This window comes from Canis lupus, chromosome 3 (genome assembly GCF_003254725.2).
Source record: "Canis lupus dingo isolate Sandy chromosome 3, ASM325472v2, whole genome shotgun sequence".
Taxonomy (NCBI): Eukaryota; Metazoa; Chordata; class Mammalia; order Carnivora; family Canidae; genus Canis; species Canis lupus.
In genome coordinates this window covers 43,752,178-43,776,711 of record NC_064245.1, presented here as the reverse complement: position 1 = coordinate 43,776,711, position 24,534 = coordinate 43,752,178, and the positions used below count along the sequence as shown (strand labels likewise).

The 24,534-nt window shown below is 38.9% G+C and overlaps 1 long non-coding RNA gene across 1 annotated transcript; it reads right to left on the bottom strand.

Moving 5' to 3' along the window:
- Positions 1 to 946: 946 nt before the first annotated feature.
- On the bottom strand, positions 947 to 5,804 carry LOC118354362 (uncharacterized). Its single transcript, XR_004814782.1, has 3 exons — positions 5,637 to 5,804; positions 4,828 to 5,013; positions 947 to 1,622 (listed from the first exon to the last, which is right to left on the bottom strand). It is a non-coding gene; the product is annotated as an uncharacterized LOC118354362 (long non-coding RNA).
- Positions 5,805 to 24,534: the final 18,730 nt, after the last annotated feature.

Here is a 24,534-nt window from a genome sequence, read left to right as displayed (position 1 = left end):
CCAGGATTATCTTTTCTTTTGAAAGGAAACATTTGAGGATGCATGTCTGGTTTTGAAAGAATTCAATGATGGGCTGGGAAAAAACTAGTGAAAAGCATGGAACCAAGAACACTGAGAATAGAAATGTCACTGTTCATCCAGAGGACTGCATTTGCAAAATTCCACAGCTCCCTGGACAACCCCCTACAGGAGGCCACCTGTAAGAGTACAAGACCTTCCACCTCTGGGGGCTCTTTCGTCTCCATGCTATACATTTGAATAGCCAGCATGCATTCCGTGCAGTGCTAAATCTGGTGATGTTTTTTCTGAAGTGTACACCTGTCCATTAGGAATGGCAAAGAGACTCCCAACTCATTTTACATAGGCACTAGCACAGCAGTGGATGTTAATGACTTTGGAGTGTTTTGTCTTTGACAATAAGCCGAAATCTTGACTATGCAATTGACTACAACTACATAAATTGCTGTTTGGAATGAATCTTAATATATACACTTGTGTATATGAATACAGCGAGCTGCACTTTCCCCATACGATCATGGTTGTTAACATTCTACCCATTTTAAGTGAGCAAATTTGAATAAAATGGCTGCGTAATACATTCTGTGTTAACATCAGCTATTTAAAGAGCCCAAGGATTAAAAGTTAATTCCATCCTTTTAATTCAAGGGACATATAAATGGCATTATGGGTAGAGCCAACCCTTCTTTTATCAGTCCTTTCATGCTGCCTCCTCACTAATTCTTGGTTGTTCAAATGCTACCTACATAATAAAAGCCTTGAGTTAATTTACTAAGATTTTACACCAGTGCAAATGAAAGAAAGGAAAGTGCTAAACAAGGCAATTAGCACTCTGTTTAGTGCACTCCCAAAATAAATGTAGGCAATTTACAATTTGGCAAATGGCACTCTATCCAGATCCAACTCATTTATGCCTAAGGGGGTGGTACAGTTCATTAGGGGGAAAAAGTGTTTATATATATTATGCTATTGAGGCCCAACCCATTTTGTACTCCAGCAACAGATGCGACTCCTCCTGAGGTTTATTAGTGTTTCTTGCAGAAAAATGCCAAACTATTATGCTTTCAAATAAATGGTCCAAAAAGAATGCCTTTTACTATTGAGTATTAGTAGCTAGCTTTACAAGATGGGGGTGTAGAAGTGTGTGTCGGGGATAGTTTGCAAGACCTATAGTCATGGGTTGGAGCCTCTTTTGTGGCTCTCGAAGCATGCATTTCCACTCGGATTCCAGTTGCTGAGATCCGCTGGAACTGTTCATTTGAAGTACTCCTGACTGTTTCTTAATTGACAGGAAGGTTGCTCCAAGCCTTTCATGTTTATTCTTGTAAGCCTCTTATTAGTGCAAAAATAATAGATGTTGTTAATGCAGAATCACAACCAACATTAATATTTAAGATGCTAGAATGATAAAGGTTAAACATGTGTTTATATTGCTTTTGAACAAAGAGCTTTACAAAATAGTTCAGAAACATAACGTTGGGCCAAATTTGGAATCACTGTGCCCGATCTGAGTTTCTCATTCTCTGAGATTTACTTTTTATTTTAGGATGATGAAGTTCTTGTGCTTCACTTTTGCTAAGTACTGTCATCTGGAATTTGGATTCCTGCGAGAAAGAAAATATGAAAATTAATATCTGAGCAAGGAAGCCCTGGTAAAATCCCCTAACCTCCCTTGTATTTTTTTTATTTCTGAGTCTATAGCTCCACTCAGCTTAAAAAAGAAAGAAAGAAAGAAAGAAAGAAAGAAAGAAAGAAAGCAAGGTAAAAGCATTCTTTTGTGCCCTCTAGCTGCTGAAAGCACAAATGGAAAATAAAATTCTCTGATGATTAAATTTACCTCATCTGGCTTGCGAGGGGTTTGGGGGGGGTGGTGGAGGGAGTGGGCAGCCCCATTATCCCTAGGAACTAAAGTTTTTCTTTATAAAAATATACCCAAATAAGTTTACCTTCTTGAATTAATTGTGCTTTTATTATCACCAGACAAAAGCAGATTGATAATTCAGGAGGGACTCTCAGAAAATTATACTGGTATGTCACTTCTCTCAAGCAGCTGATTAATATGACACACACATTTTGGACTATATGTTGCTTTGAGTGTTGGTTACTGATTTTAATTCTATTTCTAAAGGAAGCTGAGTAAAGATTACAATCCAAAGTGACTTCGGTTTATTTGTTTTAGGGATAGTGCAATGGCTTATAGAAATAATGACAAAGCTAGGATGTCCATGCATGTTTATGAGAGTGAGCAGTGTGTGTACTTCATTTGTATGTACTCTTCCACTTTCAGGGCTTTTTTTTTTTTTTTTTTTACAGGAGAATGCTATCAAAATTAATCTTTAATAAAATGTTGAATTTGTCGATGGAAGTCCTGAGAGCAGCTCAGGTTGCAACCCTTTAACTCTGAGCTCCATTTCAGATGTAAAAGTCAGCACCACATGTGGCTACCTGGCCACTGAAGAACATTTTGTATAGGTGGAATCAATGGCATATTTGTGGGATGATTTCACAAAGGAAAGACCTGAATGCCCAATTTCTTGCAGAATTCATTCATTTGCCTCCCATTCATTTGCAGGGAGGCAAAGCCTTGCAGCCTGGGACATGCATGCCGCACAGAATTGTGTAAAAGTGAAAAAGGCAAATAGTTTGAAATTTGCAGACTTCAGAAAAACAAAACAACCCTCTAATTTTCCTAAGAAAAAAGGTTTCCTAGGTGCCCTACACTTTTCAGTGTGTTTTGTAGAATGCTTGAGCACGGGGAAGGAGCGGATGGGGTGGGAGAGAGCTATTTAATGATTCAAGGAAATAGACAAGAATATTTTTTTCCTCCCAGAAGTGAATGCACGGCTCAGAGGACTTGGCTGATGAGTCTCAGAGCCATCCCAGTCATTCCCAATACAGTGGAAAGTTCACCATACAGGGCTCAGTCTCAACAGATGTTCTAAGTGGCGCCTCCTGAGTCGCTCTTGTGTGGTAGAGAAATACAGAAATCAAGCTAAATCAAATTAGTCAGCAGAGTAAGAAAATAAAGGTCAGGTCCACCAGCATCTGAGTAAACAGCCTATGCCAATATGGCCATCTTCAGGCAGGAACTAATTAAGGGCTGATTGTACCTTCTCGGCGAAACCTCAAAAATGCATGGCGCTGAATTATTAAAAACAACACACACACAAAAATAATACAACTCCCCTTCCCCCCAACACCCACTCTGCAGTGTGCCAGATGAAAAGATCGGGAGCCATAATATCCAACGGAATTGTGTCTCTTGGATAGACATATTCCCTAAATCCCCAGCTCTCTTTGTTTTGATTACAATTTTTCTTCCTTTAAGGGAGCAGAAAGTATGCTCACGGACTGTCTTGTGTTACAGCTCCTTTACCTTTGTCTGCCTATCTCAGCTGGTATTTAATTGGTCAGCAATAGGAGGGAAGTCTCCTTTGAGGTAATGAATATTGACTGTTTATGTTGAAATGTCACTGTGAAAAGAAAGCCCATCACCAAAAAGGGAGAACCCAGTGTGAGAGTCTCCGACACAAAAGAGACGCGACTGGAATGAAGGCATTGAAAAGCAAAGCAGCTGAAATTCAAAGAACAGATGAAACAGAAATGGCCTACATGTGTGGGAATTTTAAGCTAGCCGTTGACAGGTGAAAAAGTCATTATTTTACCTGTTATAACCAAATGTAATTGTGTGTTTTTCCAAAAATGACACCAAGGCCATGGCTCGTAGAAGTGTTTTAATTGAGAAGCCATCCTCATCTCTTATGAATAATTTTCGTTCCACAAAGGTAATGGGGCAAACCTAACAGTTAATAATTACATGGATTCCAAATAGCAGAAAAAAGGATGAAGAGAGGGAGTGATTTGGCAGGGGGTAGTGCTCTCCTGAAATGGTTGGGTCCTGCCTTTTCAAACGAACCTGCTGAATCTGAAAAGTTTGGGCCATGGCTATTCTAGATTTTCAGGTTAAAGAGAAGGGGGGAGTGGTGACAGGCCAGGAGAGTCTGCTGATTCATTCAGACAGGGTTGAAAACATGACCATTTAATAGTTTGGGACGTAACTTTTGGCGTGTCTCTGATTCAGGGGGTGGCCCTGAGCTGACAGGGTAACTAACCCTTTCAGCCCTGGCTGAGAGCTTGTATATTGAAGTTGGGTTTTGCTGGGAGCTTTGGCTTTATTCAGCCACAACAGATTTTATGGGATTGCGTGAATCGAATTTTCCATTCTTATATTTCTCCCAAATGGTGACTGGCCGGATGAGTAATATCAGAAAAAGACAGCAAACAGAGAATAAGTGTTGGAAATGCGTAGGAAGTTTGAACGTTGCCAAGTGTTTAAAAGCTAGGACTTCTCTCCACCCCCTTTGGGTTTCAGGACCATTTTGTGATGGCCACAGTATTATATTTCTTGCCTTTTTACTGTGTAAAAGAAGGGAAAAGAAACAAAGAGATAACTATATAGCTATTGAGTCACACTCATGGGAAAAAGAAAAAGGCTGAAGAACCCAGATAAACAGAAAACTAGAGTTTCTGGTCCTCATGAATAGGCAGTTGTATTTACAGTGTGGCTTTACTGTTCACATATTTAAAGTTCACATATTTGAACTTTCTCATAATTGGGACCCCATCATCACAAATTTCTGAGGCAAGAGCTCATTACCTTTCTGTTTGGATCACTCCCAAATGCAGAGAGGGTTCTCTGTTTTTATTGTCCAACCATCCAATTATGTTTTTTTTTTAAGCCCAATAAATAAAAGATGACATCTGAGTCCCACCCGGCGTCATGCTTGAACCCTAACCTGTGACACTCACCTAACTCGAACTAACAAGATGCACGCCCCACGAAGAGCGATACTTCTTCATTAGCAAGATCCATTTCACCTTTAAAAACCCTTGGCTTCCCGTTTGCTTTAAGCGAGATTGAGACATCTTACGTCTCTCAATGGCATTTAGGAGGCCTCCAAGACAAAAAAGGAAGTCATTACATCTCCCGTTCACCTGCAAAGAAGATGTCATTAAAAGAGGAAGCAAAATGAAACCCTGTCAACTTGTTAGGGCCCAAAAGGTAATTCCGCCATCAAATATGGAGTGGGAGGGGATGGGGGGATGATACAGAATCCTATTATTACTGACACGGAGGAACCTAGTGGTGTCAAAGGTGTCCGGTGCCAGAAAAGTTCAGGTGTTGCTAAATTCATTAATGTGTCAGTTTGAAAAGATGTGATGTCATTCCAGTTGTCTGTAGGGATGAAAACTGGAATCTACTTGCTCCTATCACTACACTATCATCTTAATTCTGTTCGCTCTGCACCTGATTTGCCATCTGTAAGGGGTTAAGGGCCATGGGCAATGACTCCTTAAAAGGCTACTAATATTTGACATATATCATTTTAATCTGCCCTCCCACCACCACTCTCCTCCACTAAAAAAAAAAAAAAAAAAAAAAAAAAAAAAAAAAGAAGAAGAAAAAAATGTTACATCAATTCTCCTTGTTTGTTATAGTTTGCTTACCAGACTTTTGCTAATAAGGGGAGTAGAGGGACAGTGAATCTCTTCTGCTCTTTTATTTATTTTTCTTATTAAATATAAATACACTTACTTTACTTCGTAAGGTTACATACCTCCAGATAACCATGATACATTTTGGCAGGAATTTGGTATTTAAATCTCCAGGCATTAGAAAGGTTCTCACTTTCTTCATTTATGAATATTTTCTTCAAATTTTATTTCAATAGTTTCTTTTGAAGATGTGAAGGGACATCATGGAGGGTGCCTTAATAAACAGGATATAAATGAATGCTGTGCATTTGATGTGATAAAAAATATTTATTTGGCAACTTGCATCGGAAAGTATTTAGGTGGTTATAGTATCGAAAGCAAAATATAGAATAAATTATTGTGTTGAGTAAAACCTGCCACATTTAATATTGATATATTATCAGAAGAGATAACACCCATTTTTCTAAAGATATGTGTTACCCATGATGGTTTTAAAGACAGACCACATTGTCATAATCTAATTTTTTAAAATTTGAAATACCATACTGGGTTGATCAAGTTTCAATGAATTGCATGGATTATTTCAAAAAAGTGAAATCACCAATTTTCATACCTTGGCTCAAAGCAATATTTATCTGCTTAATTTGCTTTTTGAAGGATGAGGTAGAATTTTTTGCAGTTTTCTTCCAGAAAACTTCAGCAATTAAATGATGAGAAAGTGACAAAATGCTCTTCCTAGCTACCCTCCCAGTGTCATTTCTATTAAAACCACTTGAGTGCCATCCCGGTTTGGGTTCTTCCACTCATTGCCATTTATTTTATTTATATAGAGGTAGAGCTTAGGAGACATGCTACCTTGTTACTCTCATACTCTCCCCACTAATAAAGAACATTGTTATGTTTGAACATTGTTTCCCATTTCATGCATGGGAAAATAATGTGGTCCTTCTTTACATAAGTTTGTTGGTCCACATTGCTGGCAAATGTAAACCTGGTTGATGCACTTCGTGTGAGTGCAAATTTTGTGCCTGAACTTCCCCCACCCACCTCCACCGCTCTGTCTTACCATCTATCTCCTTTGCAGAAAACAGAAACTTTCTTAAAGCACAGGGAATAATCCATCTGCAAATGAGATCTAGCTGGTATGCATTACACCTTTCTCCAAAGGACTCCATGAAAAACCAAAAGATCTTCCTCAGGCCATTGAGCCCCCTTTAAAATTTAAAAGAGCACTCTGTTAGTTCTGAAATACGAAAACTTTTATTTGAAAGCCATATGCTGGGCAGCCCAGGTGGCTCAGCGGTTTGGGGCCGTCTTCAGCCCAGGGCGTGATCCTGGAGACCCTGGATCGAGTCCCATGTCCGGCTCCCTGCACGGAGCCTGCTTCTCCCTCTGTCTGTGTCTCTGCCTCTCTCTCTCTGTCTCTCATGAATAAATAAAATCTTTTAAAAAAAATGAAAGCCATATGCTTACATGTTGAAGCAGTTTGCATGTTCGAAATAACCCAAGATATAACAATTGTGAGATACACATGGATGTATGATCCCATTCATGGTATTCTGACAAATCAAAGACCTTGCTATTTTTCACTGCAGCCCCAGACCAAGATGTGATTTTTCATGCCCTGATTTCAAAATTCCATCCTGAATGTTCACGTATGCATGGGTAGGCTGTGTGTAGACCTTCTATGCAAGAGAGACATTCAGCCCCAGATAAGTACCGCATGCAGCTGTTGTGGGCACGTGGCTTCGCAGGGCTTGCCTTCGTTGATATATAGAGCACTTAACCCAGTGAGTAGCACAGAGGTGGTGGGAAGGCTCCCCCTGGACAAGTTTTTCAAGTTGATCCTGGTGGTTGTATTGTTGGTCTCTCCGGGTAGTGGCGGGGGGCAGAGGGATGTGTGTGTGTGAGGCACACTGGATTTCACTTGTAGTAAGAAAGAAAATCAATCTTCTTGCCCCAAAGGTGGAACCACTGATGCAGAAAGTCAGTGAGGCATCGGAGTCTTGGAAGGAAGACTCTCAGGAAATGGCTCCAGGCTTCAGGCGAGATGCTGCACTCCATCAGTGCTCTCTGGAGAGGCAGGGAGGCAGACTCTGATAGAAATCACAAGGGTGTGGGTTGGCTCTGGCCCTCTTGAGATGGTGTGCTTTTTGATCAAGAAAGAGGAAAAAAAATAGCTGGAATTGGGGATGGATCTGCATATTGGAAAAATAAATGTAACTGCAATGCTTTGTTCTCTATTCACTAGAGTGTGGCCTATACCCTACTCAGGAAAAATCGTGCTCAGATTACCATCACTCCTTCTCTAGAAGGGCTCTTGTAACTCTTTTGATATGTATCAAAGTTTGCATATAGCGCCTTTTGTCTAAATGTATTATTTGATATTAGCGATTACTCGGTGATGTAACACCCTCCTACTGGAAGATTACAGAGCATTCTGCAGCTAAAATCATTTTTTAAAGTATTCCAGATTATATACAGTAATACAATCAGTGACTGAATTGTTGTTACTACTTGCAAAGGCAATGCATTTATTGAAAAGAACCATTTTTAATGAAGTGATCGTTTTAAGACCAGGAATAAAGGGTGTGAGAGCTTTTCATGGTAGCATTCAGTGCAAACACTGGCTTTGTTGCTGAATTGTCTTGCCCTTTGAAAGGCCAATCATTGTTTTGGAGCACCCATTTGGACATGGGAGGGTCAAGGATTGCAAGACCCAGGTGAGGACACCTGGCTGCACTGTCTCCTAGATTGTGAGGTTTAAGCGCTGTTTTTGGTTCCTACAAAACCATCCATGATTATACACTTTCCCTGGCTCCACCTCTTCAGTGGAACAGAAAAGAAAATTGTTTGTGCTGTCAGTAATAACAATAGGGATTTTTTTTTCAATTTTTTGCTGTGCTTAGAATTTCCAAAATTCTTTTCCTTACCCAACTGCTTTGCATTAGGAAGGGCAGGTAATAAAAAAATTGATGCTGTTTTCATATTCTTTTCAATAGCTTTAAATGGTTTCTATTGTCCTAATGAAGAAGGTACCAGGAAAACGTTTCCCCAATGGTGTGAGGAGAACATTCTTTTCGGTTCATAAATAGGGTAGGTGAATTTGTTGTGGCAGCTTTTGAATTCCACTTTTCTCTTACTGGGGTAATGTTCCCAGCAAAGGGCCCAGGCAGAGGGCCCTGTAGAGGCTGATTTTTTTCACAGTAGAGAAATCTGAACTTTGGGGAGCATGCAAGCAGCGAAGCAGGTAATATTTGTTATGGACAGGGCATTCTCTGATTTGACAACCCCTCTTCTAAACCTTATCTTCGGACTTGTCCCTAGCAAACTCCAACAGAAAATAGTTCTCCAAAACGCTATGAAGTAAAGCTGGGGCTCCCCTCATTTTTCTTGAAAACTTCATGCCTACTTAACATGGAATCATGGGATTGAATGCAAATTCTACTTACTCCAAACTCTACCATTAATCCCGACAGTGGCTACATTTCCCTTCTTATTCCATGAGTAAAAGTAGCCAGGTTTTTCTTGTTTTGTTTTGTTTTTGTTGCTGTTGTTGTTGTTGTTTCTTCTTATAAAACACAACCATTTGGCAGAATATATTAGATCAGAAATGCAGTATTCTGGTAAAAGAGTGGCGGAAACCCACTGTGTATCAAGCTGCCTTGATTCCAAAGGATGGAGATGCTAGAGCATGTGCCTCAAGTGGTGCTCATTTATTGCCAGTGCTAAGCTGTGCTTCTGACATTGGCTTTGAGGAGGAAATTATGACATTTAAAAGAATCTCCCAAGCTTTATAAAAAGCATGCGAATATCTATAAATATTGATCCAAAATGAGTGCAATGAATAATTTATAGTGAAATATACTTTCTTTGTCTTTCTGTTTTTAAAGCAGCTTGGTTTTTTTCTTTCTCCAAAAAATTATGGTTAGATAAGCATATTTTTTTCTTTTATCATTTTAGAGCCATTTCTTATTTTTAGGGAAAAAAGGCCTATTATTTTCAAAGTATGTTTGAAATTGGGGGGAAAATCCCAACAGCACACATCACCAAAATGGAAACATATTGTAGATATTGTAGTGTCAGAGAAAAATATAACTTGAGATTTTAAAAAAAGTTTATATAATTCGTTGTCATAATTTTGTTGTCTTTGGTGCATATTTTCAGTTTGCAGAATCATTTAAACATCTCTTATGTTTACTTGAATAAAAATAGGATTTCATTTGTTGGAACTAATGATTCCAACCCAAAATATACTCTTGTGTAATGAGAGCAAAATAAACAGGTGCGCTCAGCATCATTCACAGTATGCCTGACAAGGGGCAGCCCATTTGGAAGATGTACTAAATATTCTAAAACCTCACCAGGAGTTGGGCTTTAATTGATCACGATTCTGGGTCTTTTTGGAACGTCTATCAATATTTTCACAAGGGGTCAAAGTACCTTTCGCTTTCTTCCTGTCTCTCTCTACCCTTAGACACAGATTCAGAGAAATGAATGCTCCACAATTTTCCTGGAGTAGCCATGGGTTGTTAGTTCATTAGGCTTTTAGGAAGGCTTTTATCCACTTAAATAAAAAGGCCTTATTTTTTTTGTTTCTTTACTGTTGAACCTGCCATCTCAGATATGCTAATTTTTGTTGTTACTGTCTTAAAATTTTTTTTTCTTTGACTCATGATGGAAAGAGAGAGAAGAAAGGAAGAATGCATTGAGTGTGGTAGTCGTCCCTTTTGAAAGACTTCGACAACTGTGAGTTTTCCCACAACATCCCATTTAGTTCATTTAGCCCCTCGTGGATGCCTCGTATGCAACAGTGATTTGTGAACTATTGCTCCAAAACACATTGAATTCACTAGTCTCCTAAAATCTTGCAACGGTGCATGGCTATTTTCCTTGAAATCTTCATGCAAACTTACTTTTTAAATTCTCCCCCCAAAAAAAGGAAATCAGAAAGTTCTGTTTTATTGCACAGACTACAAAACTGAAATGCTATGTGGATTTTTCCTGAAATAAAACAGGAATTCTGTTTAGGTTCCTCAAAATGTATGCTCTCAGCTCTACCTCTGTTCCCTAGAGGAAGCTTGGTACTGCACCACAGCGAGCAATGGTTTGGAAATCAGAGCAGAAAAGGGTTTCAATTCAGGCTCCGTTCTGGTTGGCTGTGAGCCTACGCAAGTAACTTAACCTCCTCAGTACTGTTTGTTCGTTTGTGCAAGAATAACAACACAATCAGAATAATGCCTCATAAAATTGTTTTGAAGATCAAATGAGAGCGTGTATTTGACCTGGGAGGGAAAAGCCTCAATAAGAGCCTTTCTCTTTCCACCCTGGTCTGTAGTAGTATCTTCTTATACTTTGCCTAGTATTTCCCCTTGATAAATGTATTGTGAAAGAGACAACTCTCTGAAAGGGGTGACGGGCACTGGGGGTTATTCTGTATGTTAGTAAATTGAACACCAATAAAAAATAAATTAAAAAAAAATGAAAGGGATATCTGACTCTGCAGCTTCCTGCTAAAAATCTCTTAGATTTCTAGTTACTCCAAATAGGTCTAAACTCCTTAACTGATGTCCCAAGTCTCTACCACATGCCACAGTCTTCTTGTCCTGGGCTGTCTGTCCCGCACGTACCCCTGGCATTCAGGCCAATCAGTGCTGTTCCCATTCACACCTCAGTCTTGTTTTCCTGCCTTTGCTCCTTTGTGAATTCCCCTAATCAGGATTAATTTCTCTTTCCTCTCTGCTCCCATAGCATTTTGCGCCTGAAACATTTTGCCCTGGCTCTCCCACCCACTGTATTGTGAATTCCTTAGGTCAAGGGTAGCCCTTATACAGAGCTGCTCACACCTAGTGTGTATGCCATCACCTTCACACTGTGACCGCTCAAATATACCTCTAGGTAGAGTGACCATACAATTTGTCATCTAAACTGGGACACTTGTCCAAGAAAAATGCTAGACTTGATGAATGCTGGGACCACGGGCCAACTAGGTGTCCCATAACTCTGAGGTGGGAATAAAAGCAACAAATTCATGTTGCCACTCAATATTCTGGCGAGTTTGAGGAGACAGTAAATTCACCATTGGATAAATCAGCCTACAGAATATTCACCGGCAGCGCAAGTCATTCATTTCTTGGTTTTGGTTCTGCCTCTTTTTAGGATGCTCTGTTGCTAGGACTGTGATGGTGAGTGATTTTCTTTTTTCTTTTTTCCCCTCAGTCCCACCGTCATGCTAGGAGCATGCTGATAAAGACCTGCTTCCCCACAGTGGGTTGGACTTAAATCTGTGTTTGGGGAGTGGAGAAACTACTTTAAGCATCTGATAAGTTGGGTGGATAGCACCAGTATGTTCAGAGCTGATTTAAATCCAAGCATATCCACCATAGATAATCTGTTAGGAGGGGGTGACTTGGAAACGCATTTGGTGACATATTTGATAAACGATTGGATTTTAGAAATGATTAAAGCCCAATACAAGATATTTAGCAGGGGTCAATGCTTCCAGAATACTTCAATTTATGATGTAAGAGACCACTGAGGGGGAAGCTGCCATCTCCCCTGTAATAAAGTTCATGGCAGCATGGGGTAAGCTGTCTTTGTCCTTGTTATTTAAGTTTTGGCAATAAATTTGGTGCTAACTACTTGACGGGGTGATAGGTATGGTAAGCAAAATTATGCTTGAGATCTAAGCATCAGGCTTTCATAAAATCTGTAGAATTTCCTATGTAGTCAGTAACAATATAAGTTAATCTTGTTCTTACTAAGAAATTCTCTAATGTTCTATGTTAATTCCATTCTGTTTCATGGACTGATTGTTTCTAAGTGTTGTGGAGGGGGACAGATCTTACATTAAAACTCTCTGTCACTTGGATATACTTGTGACAGGATGAAAATGTGACAATTGAACAATGCTATTTGTACCATATTTATATAAGGTCTACATCTGTGCATGAGTGTATTGTTTGCATGGCAAACAACAGTCTCATTTTTTCCTAGCTGTCCGCTCTAACGGAGACAAGCCTAAAGGACATAAATGCCACATCCCTCAGACCATTGTGTGAATAATTCTCCCTGGGTCCTCTCCTTCTGGGTTTTGGCTTTGGCTCCCGGTGTTCACAGCATTAAGAGGGTTAAAGGTTCTGGCATGGTGAATTTATTGTTGACATCTCACAGTCCTTAAAGGCAGGATCACTAATGGGTGACCTTGGGGTTCGACCGTTCCAGACCCGGGAAGATCAAGTCTCATCCCCCCTCCTGCAAGTGTGGTGACCCCTCTATTCTCACTCTCCCCAGTCTAACCTTTAACTCACTGATCTTTGACCAAAATATTAAGCAAACACCTGCTTGGGTCTGTGGTCAAAGACTGTAGACTTGAAGATCTCCCATAATTTCATGTGAATAAGCTGTGGTGATAATAATGAAACGTAGAGCAGATCTGTGAACACACTTACAGTAAGTAATTATATTGTTACTGACCACATAGGACACAGATTCTGTAACAACTCGTGTATCTGGTGAATCAATGTTAATCAAGTTGACCAGAGTATTAATGAATTGTCAGTGGATACACTAAGGCTTCTGTTATTTGCATTAACACTGACAATAGTGCAACAATATTTATTCTCTATTACTGAAAGAGACCAAGTCTAAAATTAATTTTAGAATACCTTAGGTTTACCATTGACAGTAATGCAAAATGCATTAATGTTTAACAGAGGTATCAGCAATCATTTATATGATTAGATGGAAAAAATATTTAGTGAGGTCAGCTGAGATGAATTTTGTGCATGGAGGGTAGAAGAAAGGAATTTTACATTGAAAAAAGCCTCTGAATAAAGAACAAAAGAAGCAGAGCCCTTTGTATTCCCTAAATCATCCCATGGATATTTTATAAAAACAGATTCACTTGATATGATAAGATGTCCTAAAATAGGAAAACATAGCCACAAACATTTCTACAAAAGACTAAGACTTTCTGTCACTGTGCAGAGTGAAATGTAACTAAAAAGAAAAAAAAATACGAGACTTCATTAGTCTAGTGTAAATTGTTAAGGCTAATCATTATAAATCAACATAGAATAAGTAAATTAAAAAATAAATTAAGCCAAAGAGTTAAGATTTAACTATTGCTTGTCCAAATGTTTTAGAAATAAATGATAGGTTTATGACATATTACTTGTACTCCCTACTTAGAAAGCTTTCATTAATTTATTATTCTGTTTTAACATCTATACCTCCACTCCCAGAAAGCACCAGCTTCCCAGATGTTCAACCTGAGTGGAATTATATGATGTACAGAAGAAACTTCACACTGCATCACATATTTGCACCTTTTTTCTTTATACTATAGTACCAGTAACTTTGAAGGAAGTAATTAATAGCACTGCAAAATAATATTACATCAAATCATTTTTTTCTTTAAACTAAAATGTAGTGTTTTTATCAGTGTATATCGAAATTGATTTTGTCTTATTTCCCCTTTGATTTGGTCAGCGTATGTCACTGTTTTCTGATTTTAAGTATGTGTCATGAAGCAGAGACACAATTTAAAGCCTTGAATGTCATCCCCTCTCTCCACCCCCCTGCTTCATCTTCACAATATTACTCAGAGTGTCCCCTGTTTGCCCTTCTCACCACCCTCCACACCTCCCCTTGCTCTAACTTAGACTCATTGTTCTTTGACTAGACTAGGTGATGTGAGAACTATTTTGCATCTTCATTTTAGAGGCAAGGAAACTGAAACGGACGTGACATAGTCACTAACTGACAGAGTTGAGATTTAAATTCAAGCAAGCTGACCCCAGAACCTTTCTCCTGACCTCTGTGCCATCTTCTTACAACCCAAGTAATAACTCCACTGAGGAGGCCATACAGCTTGGTTTCTTCCTCTGCTGGGCAACCTAATTTTGCATTGCAACAGATTCAGTTGAGCATCTTTTTTTTTTTTTTTTTTTTTTTTTTTTTCAGTTGAGCATCTGGCAACACCTCCTATAACTTCCTGAGACCTAAACCGGAAAATACCCATCTTCACTTTCCCCAAAATTTCTGGCACTCAGCTGACACTGAAAATGTATATGGATAAATGAAACAAGAGTGGAAGTCAATATAAATTATAAAAATAAATTTTTCTTCCTGCATGTACATCAGATATGACAAGTATCTTTTTTTATTGTTTTGGTGTCTGGGTCCATAGAAGAAATTTTATTAATGAAAAGTCTTTCCCCTAATGAAAGACACATCATGGCAGCCTTGACCAAAAATTAAGGAGATGTAACATCTTGATCTTGATTAATTTGGACAGATCCTTGAGGCATGCATATGTGTCCTCTTCTGGCAATGATCTTGTCTCATATAACCTGGATAGAGCTATTTATATGGATCTTTTTGCTTCTGAATTACATGGCCGAAGAATGAAGTAATCTGGAAGCTGTGGGTTCTCATGCATAAAACATAAATGCCAAATAAGTTAACTTGCTTAATTAAGAAGAGAATGCACATGAGTATGATTATATGGCATGGGAGAATGATGTTCTGATAAATTTTAGGAGGGTTCTGAGAAAATAAAGTTTTGCCTTGCTCACTTTATTTCATAAGCTTGGCCCATAGGTCCTAAATTTCAAATTAAAGAAATATCTTTAGAAATGATATGGAAATAATTAGAGGCTTGAACAAGGTGAGATAGGGAGGGGAAGGTTGTTGATCTAATTCATTTCCTTTTGTTATAGGCAATAGTTAAGCCATGGTTTCTGTTTCATTGTCGTGACTCATTATAAACTGATGATCTGACGAAATCAAGAGCCTGAAGAGGGACATGATGAGTTCTATGACTGAAGGTTGGAAACACTTGTACTGCAATCCTGTCTTATTTGCCTCCATGAGAAAAATCTCACAAGCAAATTACTGCATCGATAGTATATACCATCCTCTTTTCCTCAAACGTGTTTATTAGTGAAATGACTTAAACCACTTTAACCATGTTGTGAATTAAATGGAAGTGTCTGCTATAATACTGTAGTAAGAGCCTGAAACATATTTAACTAGAACTCATCATGATTAGACACAAATACGATTTCTTCTCTGGAAAAAAAGGAATTTAGGTATAGGCTTATGGGTGGGAGAAAGGATCTAGAGCATCACTGCTTATTATAAGTGGCTTCAGAAGCAGAAAGGGTTCTGCATTTTCAAACCAGAAATTGTTAAAAGGAACCAACAATTGAAAGCTTTCTTGATGGCTACTTATGCACACACGTATATAGACATATATATAAATATCTTTTAAAAGACTGTAGCTTTGGGTTTTCAAAGAAAAATTCAGTGATATATGAATGATTTGAAAAGAGCATTCCTGAATGAAAAATGTGCATCAGTCAAAAGCATCAATAAATACGTCTTTTTCATATGCAAATGGAAATTTCTAAAGTAAAAAAGGCATTGTTTTATAAATAGTGAGATAATATTCTTGAAAAAGGTTACCAGTGATTACATAAGTTATCTCTTTCATAAAGAAATTTAGACTCACAGTTGCTCTTTTCATTAAAGCAAGCTTCGCATCCAGACTCATGCTGAAAGCCAAACTCTGAATTTTAATTAGAGATAATAAATAATTATATTACTTAGGAAACTGAAACTATTAAAGACTGCTGGTACCACATTACTGTATTTGAAGGGTGGGTAGTGATATATAAGCCACATTAAAGGCAATAAGTGGTAGGTGGAAAATTGGCAATAAGAATGGATAAATTTTAATGCTAACCAGCTAAAAAAGTAAACACGCATTGAGCTAGTCACTGGATTCCACAAGAGCTCAACTCCTTATTTTGAGGTGACTATAACATTTTCCTCTCCCCAAGTAAGGTGGTGACTCTTTATTTTTGATGTAGGGTGGGGGGGAAGAGAAGCAGGTGCTGTAATTTATATTCCCTCCAACTAGAAAAATTTAACTTTTTTACTTTTCTTTCTTTCTTTCTTTCTTTCTTTCTTTCTTTCTTTCTTTCTTTCTTCTTTCTTCTTTCTTTCTTTCTTTCTTTCTTTCTCTCCCCCCTCTTTTTTTTTTTTTTTTTTAAAGAAATCACATTGACATCTCTAGAGAAATTACTACCCCAGAGTCAAGGGCAGAAAAAATGGAGAGACAGACTTCCTCAACCTGCACAGCCCAGAGGGACCAGCTGACGCAGAGAAAGCAGAGACTTGAGCCATTAGAGCCAGGACTGGGGCTGACACTGACCTAGCCGACACCCAGCATTGTCCCGCCATCTGCACAAACGTGAACTTTGCCTCCAAAACTTGGCTTCTCAATTAACATGTCCAGCTGGGGTAGAATTCCGTCATTTCCCTAATATCCTTATTACCACTGGCCTGACATATTAATATTAAAAATATATGTGCACAGATCAAGGATTTTCTTAAGCACTTCTGTTTTTATTGCAGATAATAGGCAGGAGGTGAAAGCAGACACAATATAATTTGAAAAGCATAACCCTGATTAGGCGCTGATTGGAATGCCGTTATACCTTACATTTAAAACCTTTTTATTATTAGAACTAGCTGTCAAAACCAGGCTGTGAATCTCCTATGAGATAGATTCAAGGGCATGCGATGCTTTGCTACTTCTGTGCAAATAAATTTATAGTTCAAAGTGCCATTTTCTTTGAATATGTCCTTAAGTATCAGAGACCTGTCATGTGCATTGCTGAGGTGTTGGTAAAGATGTGTCGTGTGGCTTTAATTTGTTCTCTTTTAATGGACGCTCATCATTATTCTCAGTTATTGTTCATTTCAACGTGTTATGCATTGACATGGTAAAGAAATAAGACCATAATATTCCCTATTGGATGATAAATGGACAATGTTAGTGAGTTGGGGAGATGGAGAAGTGATTACCTCTAATCCTGGAGGTGAGAGAGGCTTGCATGTAGTATTAGCGTTAGCAGGGCCATCTGAAATCTCTTGCATCAAGGCATGGCTTTTAGAAAAGCTAGACTCCCTCAGCTCAATGCTTGGCTCTCTGTTCCAGTAAACCTTTGAAACTTGAGCAAATTTCTTAATCCCCCTAACCATCAGTTTTCTCATCTTTAGAATGGGGTAATACCCAGTATAGGGTATTGAAGGAAATATTGATTGGGATGATATGTGGAAAGTCTCTAGAAGAATACCAGGCATATAGTAACCAATCAGTCATGTGAGCTATCATTGAGGTGTTTAGTTGTGTTTTGACAATGTCACTAAATGGTTTTCAAAACCTCTGCTTAAAATACATGTCATGACAATGAGTTCACTAGGTCCTCTGGGCAATCTTTCATACAGTTTTGCTTGTTAGAAAGCTTCTTCAAGTATTTTTATGTACCCTGTGTCTATTTCCTCCTTTTACCCTGTTCTATGCTCATATCACAGAGAAACAAGCTAATGTTGCTTCTGGCCAAATATCCAAGAAAAGTCAAGCATGAGAGCTATTACTCTGTGTCCAACACTTTTACCTATTCTCTTCCCTGGAACAAATTTCCAGACTCCTCTATTTCTCATATCACCAAGATTAAAATTCCCCACTCTTCAGAGTTGCCCAGCCCAACCTTACTTCTTAACAACCCAGACTATTTCTATGAACTCAGCTGTCTTTGGCAAAAGAGCCTGAGCAGTGTATTAATGATGGTCAAGGCTCATATCTGGTCCCTATGACTTCCTAGATGTGTGACATAGGCCCATGGGTGAACTTCCTGAGCATCAGGCTCACCATCTGTAGGGATGACGTTTTCATCCTTGTTGGCTGGCCATGAGATGGATGACTGAGAACCAATAAAAGCAGTAAGAGATGAATGCACAGGAGTCCTTACTCTGAGTCCTGTGCTTTTCATCATTCAGGGCTGGATTCCTTTTCCCCCTCACTTCTAAACAATGCTACAGTTTATCCTCTTTGTGGTTCAATGACAACAGGACAGGTTTAATGTGAATTAGCTCTTGGCGCCAAAGGAGAGGCTGTCCTTCAAATGCAGCACATGGTGGACCAGTCAGAAAGAACAGCAGAAACTCTGGTAGGCAGACTTTGACTCACAGAGGGATTCTACACAATGTACCCTGGGCCCATTCCAAATAAAGGAGGGAAGCATCCCAGGATTGCTGAAACCAGCCATGCAAAGGCAGTGTTTTATGAAGAAAAGGAAGTCAAAGCTAGGATGACTGTCCAATTAGATAGTCAGCCAGAGCCCTAAAGATCTGGGTTTAAGTGACTTAGTGGGAAAGAAATCTGGCCAAGTAGATTCTAGTGAGAGTGTATAAGGCCAGGAGAAGGATATACATACAGCCTGGAGACATTTTTTGAGGTTAGGAGAATAGCTATTGAAGCCATTTATAGGGAGCCTGGGCAGGAGGTAGAGAGAAAGCTGTCAGGGTCACCAGCTAGGGGATTGTGTGATGTGAATTGTCACAGGCCTGTTTGGGCTTCTTCTCATTCTCTGTTGATTGACTGACCTTACTGCCTCCCCCAGGGGCAATGTGATACAGGGAAATGAAACTAAAGTGAAAACCAAAAATATAAACAAATTTGAGCTGATTACTGACCTCCATCCAAATTCACTTCACTGGTCTCAATTTTTTTTGGACACATCTCCAGTTGGAATATTTAGAGTGTAGACACCAATTTCGATATGCAGGAAAACTAGATGTCATGCCATTCTTTGGTTCAGAAAATAATCACAGAATGTGACTCTGAAAGAAATTACATTTTAATGGAGTTTGACTTAGTAGGATGCTGTTATATTAGAGCAGTTGTTATTGTTGTTGCAGTTTTGTTCCTAATGGTGATTGAGTTTATTATCTGAGTTAACTTGTGTTGCTTCTCATACTTTTACTGATATATTGACAAAGTTAAATCTTCATATTTAATTTTGCCATTATTCTGTGGGTGACCAAACACCACTTGTGTGTATGGACATAGTAATTGAGCATGACATGTGTACACCCATTTGCTTATAGGCATAAGCTATTCAATTTTGAACATATGTGCATCAAGCTATCATCCACCTACCTACCTACTTACCTACCTATGTATCATCTATACAGAATTTCAGACAGAAATTCTGTTATCTGCATTTCAGGAGTAACTGTGGGAGAGAAAGATGAATCTCAAATAGCCAGAACCAATTTGTGCTATAGTTGAGGGAAAAAGAGAAAATAGGGTGCATATATATTTTTTAATTTTTTTTTATTTATTTATAATAGTCACAGAGAGAGAGAGAGAGAGAGAGAGAGAGGCAGAGACACAGGCAGAGGGAGAAGCAGGCTCCAGGCACCGGGAGCCCGACGTGGGATTCGATCCCGGGTCTCTAGGATCGTGCTCTGGGCCAAAGGCAGGCGCTAAACCGCTGCGCCACCCAGGGATCCCTAGGGTGCATATATTGATCAAACACCTACTATGTGCTATGTATTGTGCCAGACAATTATATATATATATATATATATTTTACTTAATTCTTACATCAACCTTAATATGTAGATATTATTATCTTCAGGATAGTAATGAGGAAGCAGACCCTTGGAGGGAAGTAACTCACAGAAGGTTATTCAGTCTGTCCATGGCAGACCAGTCTTTGAACTCAAGGCTGTCTGCTTTCAAAGCTTGTGGTGTTTCTACTGCAGCCTATTGCTTGCTAAGAAAACAAAACTCCAAAACATAGAAATGAATTCTAACTAACATCTATAGCAGGCAAGAAAATAAGTATATATGTAGCAGGTGCATCATCTCTAACTCATACTGTCTTTATCCAGCAAAGTGACCTTGAGCAGGTTAATGCCCTTTGGAAGCTCCAATTTCTTTATCTGTAAAATGTGGGGTTTTGCTAAATTAACTCTAATGTCCCTTCATCTCTAATCCTCAATAGCTTTTTCATTATGTCCTGCCGTCCTGGTCGTGGTGTGTGCTTCTTGCTCCCTGGAGCTCTCTCTGAAAGTGGTGTGCCGGTTTGCCTCTGTGTGACATGCAGCATCCTGAAATGTAAACTTGACCGAGTTAGCAATACACATAGAATTTCATCCCACAATGGCCACTAATGATCCTTAATCAAGACACAATCTGAAAGGTAAACAAACCAACAGCTCCTTTGTTTTTGTGAAGTGAGAACTAAGGGTTATTGATTATTCTTCTGACCCAGGACAGATCTGTATAGATCTAGGGAAGATTGATGGCTCTTTTGATCTGAGAATCAGCCAAGCCTGACAACACAATGCCACGTAGAACTGTACTGTCAGGACGGCACCTGACGGCACTCCTGCCAGCTTTCTCTTCCTCTTCTTCATCCCCTTCAAAAAACTCTGGTCAATTACATGCACTCCATCATAGGGTGTGTCATAATGAAGGTCTCCTTATCAGTGTGTGATATTTAGCCTAGGCACCTCTAACTCTTAGGGGTGGAAAAAATAATAAAGATGTATTGTGAGCCAGGTCACAGGGATGCTGAGGGTCTCTTAAAAGGCCTGGTTATTGCCTCTAAGGCCCTAGGGTTTACTGACTTGCTTGAAGTGCTTTGCAGCCCCATCTATAGCTGAGAAAGCTATAGGACCACAAAACTTCTGCATGAATTTACCTGATCAGTAAAAGAAGGATTTTGAGAAGGAACACAAGGTCTTAGAAAAAAGCATGTCTGAGGTCTTGAACATTTACCTGCAGTAATTTGAAGATACTGTAAGTTAAGGATATCAGCACCTATTTGTTTTCATTAGGTACCTTATTGGTCCTACTACCAAGTTGGACACAATAACCCATACATACCTACATTTACATGTTATTTTATAAACACGGTTTGTATTTTTATCCACAGTTTTCCCCAGTAGGGTTGTACTTATGTAATGAGAAACTTTGCACTGCAGTAATTGACTACCCAACAGAGCTAATCACAGGCTAGCTCAGCTGTAGGAGTGGAGACAGGGAGTGAAAGTCACCCAGAATTCTAGAAATATTCCTCTACTGCTGAATGTTGGTTTTTTATGGGAAGTGTTTGGTTAAGGTTTTAAGTTATTCCTGATTGCATAATGGTTGAGTCAATAACCATGTTGTAGATAGAAGACAGATTGCTTACAAATCTTTCAGCTGCTGGTCCACTGCTTCTCTCAGCCTGTCATGCTACTCCCAGGTTTTTGAGATGATTTGGAAGGGTACCCCATGTTAGGGATATTATTCAGATAGATTAGCGATTCCTGATGTTCTGATCCTTCTGCTCTGCTCCTCTGCAATCCCAATACATTAACTGTTGTCAGAAGGACCTGAGAGTTTATTTAATGATTCCAGGGAGTAGCAAGGCAGTGCTACCAGCAGGGAATTCCTCACTGACTTTTATAGCCACAGGAGCTTCCCCACAGAGGACAGAGCCCCACTGCTGCCAGTCAGCCTCCTCTGCCAGAGGTCAGATGTGATTGTCGAGTGGCCAGACTTAGGTCACTGACAAACACAGAATATGATACACCTTCCATAAGGCGTCTGGACTAACAGACTGTTTTGTCTGTCGGCACAATCATGGAGAAATATTTTCAATCTTGCAATATGGCCAAACACACTAGTCTGAAGCGTATGTTTGGCTGACATGTTTATGAGGTAGCTCTGGTTTCACCAGAAAGCAAAAGCACCATTCTTCTACATGTTTCTCATGTACTTTTTGGGGGTCTATATTTTATTTTTCACTACTTCCTGGAAAGGATCAAAACTGACTACAGTGAACACAATACAATTAGCAGTAAACCGTTAACAACAACTTAAGGAAAAGAAGTCAAGTCAAAGGGGGGAGAAGAGGAAAAGTCTTGATATTGAGGAAGATGATAGTAATAAAGTACAACATTTTCCCGTGAGCTTCCTAATGGCAAAGAGAGAAGCTTGATTGGCTCTTGTTAATGAAAGGAACCCTGTCTGCTTGTAATGAGAGAAATACTACTTCCCTGGCTCTGTCCCATTAAAACAATAATAAAAAAACCCCACACGACAGGAGGTAGGAGACAAATTACATAGGGACATTGGACATTTAGTGTCTTTCATGAAACTTAAATAATTGCTGCTAGAGACTGGCTGGGTCCATTGGCATCCCACTTATTCAGGGGTGATTTTTCAAAAGGAGTATTTGGTTATATGGTATGGAGGGTATGGGATAGTTGGCTATATGGGGGTTGGAAGGCCTCTCTGTCCTCTCCACTTATATCCTCCAACCCCCATTTATTTGGTTACTGTAGACAGTGTTGTCAAACTATGGTCTCTAGGCCAATACCAGCTGACCCCTTGTTTTTGTAAATAAAGTCTTACGGGAACAGCAGCCTACCTATTCATGTATTGCCTACAGCTACTTTCAAGCTACAGTGGCAGAGGTGAGCAACAGTGACCATATAGACTGTAAAATCTAAGATATTTACCACCTGGCCCTTTACAGAAAATGTTTACCAATCCCACATCTAGAGATATACCCAAAAAATCTGTCCTAAAAACTTAAAATTATCTGCTTATATTAATTATCTGGGAGAAGTATACACTAAATCATTACTATCCATGAAGAACTTTGTGCAAATGCATCTTTGTCTAAATATTTTTGTATGCCAGCTAACTGATTGAAAAGAACAGAATAAATGGAGCACAGGACAAGTAAGCTTTCTTTGGGAGGACAGTAGGGTCTATAAATCTGGCTAAGGTTTCATAGTAGAGGGATCAGGGAGACTGGCAGGTAGCATGATGGTAATAGATGGCGTTGGGGTGAAGGGAAAGGGTGAACTGAGACATGGTTTAGAGAAAGGGAGCCTGTGAAAGGGAGGATGAAGATGCTCCTCCTTTCTGAATTTTACCTAAGAACAACTCTGGAGGTGTACCATATACACTCTATCACTTTTCTCAATTCCCTAAGTAGCACAGGGTAGCCTCTTAGCAGTCCGTTTACTGGGAGTTGCCTAAAGAGAGAGAATCGGACTAATAAACCCAAGGAACTAATAATGAATGGGGTGACTTTAGGATTCAACATGCTCATATATCACATTATGCTTATCTTTAAAACATATATGTAAAATTTAGCTCCAAATAGCGGTGGAAGTAGGACACTTGATTTATTATGCTTTTCTATGTCAGGCTTAGTCCTCTTACCTCTGTTGAATTTGTAAAATTCATGGAAGCAGCAAATAAAACTGAAAATATTAAATGACACCTTAAAGGTTTTATTTTTTTAACTCATATTTTTATGTACCTTACACTTTGAAAATTTAGGGTTTGATCATTCTCTTCTTAAAAAAGGTAGGTAAGTTGACAGAATTTTAAAGAAAATCTATATAAACTCTGTCTCTGTATTAGAGACTTTCCTGACTTCAATACTCAGTTGATTTAAGGGCATCTGACTTTGGCTCAGGTCATGATCTCAGGGTTCTAGGATTGAGCCCCGTGCAAGGGTCCCTGCCGAACGGGGAGTCTGCTTCTCTCTCTTCCTCTGCCCCTGTGCCTGCTTGTTGTTTCTCTCTCTCTCTCTCTCAAATGAATAAATAAAAATCTTTTAAAAAATTGATTTAAAATGTGTGAAATATGCACACGTATTTCACAGGGTCACTTTCTATATCAATTCAAGAGGGAGACAAGTTTCAATACAAGTATGTATATTTTGAATATCACAAGCATATTTATTTTATTTTGTCTAACAAAACTTTCTATTGAAATGGAAAATTGCTCTTTTAAGAAATTTTCCTCCTTTTTTTTAGCACTTATAAAAAATCCACTACAGTTTTAATGAATCCAGAATTTGGTAATTAAAAAAAAGAAGAAGAAGAAGAAGAAGGAGGCCCTGAATAGAACCTCTTAGTCAAAAAGAAATGTGATTTTCAGCTCCTCCTGCTTGCATTATGTTAGCTGCTGGGGAAGTAGGAGTCTGAGAAGTTAGCTATTCTTTCAAGGTTTTTCAAAGCAATAAGGGAAACCAAGCCAATGGAACTAAAACTAGAAAATCTGTGATTGCTGAATTGTGCAATACGTACTATAAGTTTAGTAGAAAATCTAGATGGTAGAAATTGATTTTGGATAAATCA